The sequence below is a fragment of the Marmota flaviventris genome, chromosome 11 (assembly GCF_047511675.1).
Source record: "Marmota flaviventris isolate mMarFla1 chromosome 11, mMarFla1.hap1, whole genome shotgun sequence".
NCBI lineage: Eukaryota > Metazoa > Chordata > Mammalia > Rodentia > Sciuridae > Marmota > Marmota flaviventris.
In genome coordinates this window covers 2,119,626-2,122,601 of record NC_092508.1, presented here as the reverse complement: position 1 = coordinate 2,122,601, position 2,976 = coordinate 2,119,626, and the positions used below count along the sequence as shown (strand labels likewise).

Sequence of the window (2,976 nt, the reverse complement as noted above, 5' to 3'; positions counted from 1 at the left end):
TCCGTTCGTCCTGCCTGTGTGATCAGCCACGAGGACCAGCTCTGTACCCACCAAGACATGCCCCCGGGAGCCACTTCTCAACAGGAGTCACACAAGGACCGAGAGGGACAGGCCCTGCTCAGGGTGCCGTGTGTGTGCGGAACCAGCAGGTCCAGTGGCCCCTCCTGTGGCGGGGTGTCCACCACGGTAGACACTGCCCCACGGGGCAATGGAGCTGCCAAGCTCGTCAGTGTGGCAAGGAATCTGGCTGGTCATTTCCTTTTCCTTTGACCAATTTGGATTTCAATATAAATAGCCATATTGGGCCAGGGACAGGCCCAAGGGGACCCAGGGGGACCTCGTGCTTGACATGGTAGAATCACCATGAGGTTGGCAGGAGACACCTGTGAACACGGGTTCAAAGCAGTGAGCACCGCGCAAGACGCAGGAGAGGAACCAGGATTTCCCTGTGTGGGGACAGGTCAGGAGCTCCCTGTGTGGGGACAGGTCAGGAGCTCCCTGTGCGGGGGGGACAGGGTCAGGATGCCGTGCCACCCAGGCCTCCCTTCTAGTCACCCTACACTCCACCATCGGGAGTCGATGGACGGTGCCGCTATGCTACCAACACTGCCCCCTGTCAATAACTGGCCAAGTGTGACCAGAGCTGGGGAAGGACACTTGCATGGAATTGATGCACACAGCGGCTGACCCAGCTGGCCAGTGTTCCGGTGGCCACTGGCTGAAGAACTGGACGTCTGTGGAAGCTAAGGAGAGGCCAACCCGGGAGCCTGGGACTTGAAGACCGTGGACGCAGCGCCTGGGGCAGTGTGGGGAGGGCTCTCCAGGCCGCAGGCTGAGGGGAGCCCTGGCTGCTCTCTGGGAAGGTGCCGAGGAGGCAGATCACAAGGGCTTGGGCTCAGGCGTCCCTTTGTCACAGGAGGCACTTATTCAAGGAAGGGATGAACACTTTGCTGATTTTTCCTGAAAATAATTTTTCCCAAATAAAACGACTTTATCAATGACCTCTGCTCACGGTCGTGAGTGAGCGAGGACAGCAGGCAGAGGTCAGGGTGAGGCCTGCAGCTCAGCTGGACTCAGCAGGCCCCTGGAGGGCCGTGACCCTCTGGAGCACCACGTTCCTGCACTGGTGTCCTTCCTCCTCAATCGCCCCGCGGCCCTGGCTGCCCGCCTTGAACCCGACAGATTCCGACGCGAGACCGAATCTCATGCAGCGGGACAAGGGAGATCACTCCTGCGGCTGAGCCCCTCAGCACCTGCTCGGCCTGACCGTCTGGGGGACCAGGGCAGCCTGTGTGCTGATTCTGATCACAGAGCTGACGTCCCCGGAAACCCGCTCTGGGGGCGACGCAGGGACCTCTGGGAGATCTGGGGGCCATGCAAGTCGCCACAGGACAGTTTCCACACATTTTCAAGCATTTCCATCACCCCCACCCCAAGAGCTGCCTCAGGGTCACTGGGTCCTCCTGGCCACTTGGTCAATCCCTGCTCCCTCCCCGCCCAGGCCACTGCTGACCCTCCCTGACTCGAGCACTTTGCACGGTGGACACACTGATCAGTCTTTCCCCGACTCCGTTCTCTGGAACCCAGTGTGGGTCCCCGACACCACCTGTGCGGAGGCTGCCTGGCGTGGGGTCCTGCCTGCCATGGCCTCGCTGTGCACAGACGCCACGTTTTGCTTGTCCACTTCCTGTCGGGGCCCAGACACCCTTTCCCACAGGCCTTGCACCCACTGCCCAGCGGCAGCAGGAGAGGCTCCCGTCTCCCAGGGCCTGGCCAGCATCTCCTGGGTGGGTGTTCTGGGGTGTGGAATGTCATCCTGCAGGGGCTTCCATTTGCACTGACCCTGATGTCCACCCATACTGAGCGTGATGCTCATGCTTTATTAACATAAAGAAACTAGAAAGCACTGAGAAATTTAAATATCCATGTCATAACAAACTGGTGGCAGTTCCACACCCAGGTTGACAGAAGGGGACTTGAAGGGGACTGCAGTGGATCCGATGCCCATGGTGACGATGGCATCTCCACAGGCGCAGGGGGCCGAGCTGCACAGCCTCTCAAGTCCTCCCTCCTTGTCCAGGACCAGGAGAGGCACTCCCCTCGGGGGTGGGTGGGGTGAGCGACCGGGTGCTCCTCAGGTCAGAACTCTCAGGATCTGAAGGATGGCAGGGAAGGAAGTCTTCTACCTCTGGGTAGTCTCCTCGGAGGCAGGACCAGAGCTTTTTGCTTTAACATCTTTTTGGCAGGGAAGGTCGGCTGTGCTTGTTGCGGGGTGCATTGGTCCTCACTGACTTTCTGTAGCTCTGTTGACAGTTCCCAAAGCCTTTCTGACGGTTTTAGGTACGGCTGGTGCAGCATCAAAGGTTTTGCCAACAAGTGGAGCTGGGACCTGAGACCTCCCGTCTGAGGCTTTAACTAGCATGTGGAGGCCCTGGCTTGTATCCCAGGCCCAGGCCCCCGCTCCAGCACCTCCCCAGGAGCCACACGGGTACAAGGTTCTCCTTTTCCCTCTCAACCGAGATCAGAGCAGCCGTTCTGGATTGCTCTAGGGATGAGACGTGCCTATGGGAAACTGGGACCCAAACCGCCCCCGTCTTTTGTAAGCTTTTCGAAAGCTCTTTATGGATCATGATCAGCCCTTTCGTCAGATGCGCCATTCCTAGTAGTGCTTCTCACCTCCTGGGATGTCTTGGGGTGTGCAAGTCTCGTCCTAGATGGTACCCATCACCTTTCGGTTCTTCATGCATCTTCTTCTGTCGTGTCACTGTGAGAACTTTGCCTTACAAAGGCCCAAAGCTTCTCCTCTGTTTTCTTCTCCGTCTTACAGTTGGAGTTTATGACCCACGTTGGGTGGATTTTCCTGCATTATGTGAGGTCAGGTCTAGATTCTCTTATTTCTAATGAGTGGCCAACGTCCAGTACCACTTGCTGAAAGGCCATCTCTGCTCAGTGATCTGTCTCTGCACCTTAGTTGAC

General features: G+C 58.0%; 1 pseudogene; it reads right to left on the bottom strand.

Annotated features, from left to right (window-relative positions):
• Positions 1 to 1,915: 1,915 nt before the first annotated feature.
• Positions 1,916 to 2,422, bottom strand: LOC114105289 (securin pseudogene; annotated as a pseudogene).
• Between the last annotated feature and the right edge of the window lie 554 nt (positions 2,423 to 2,976).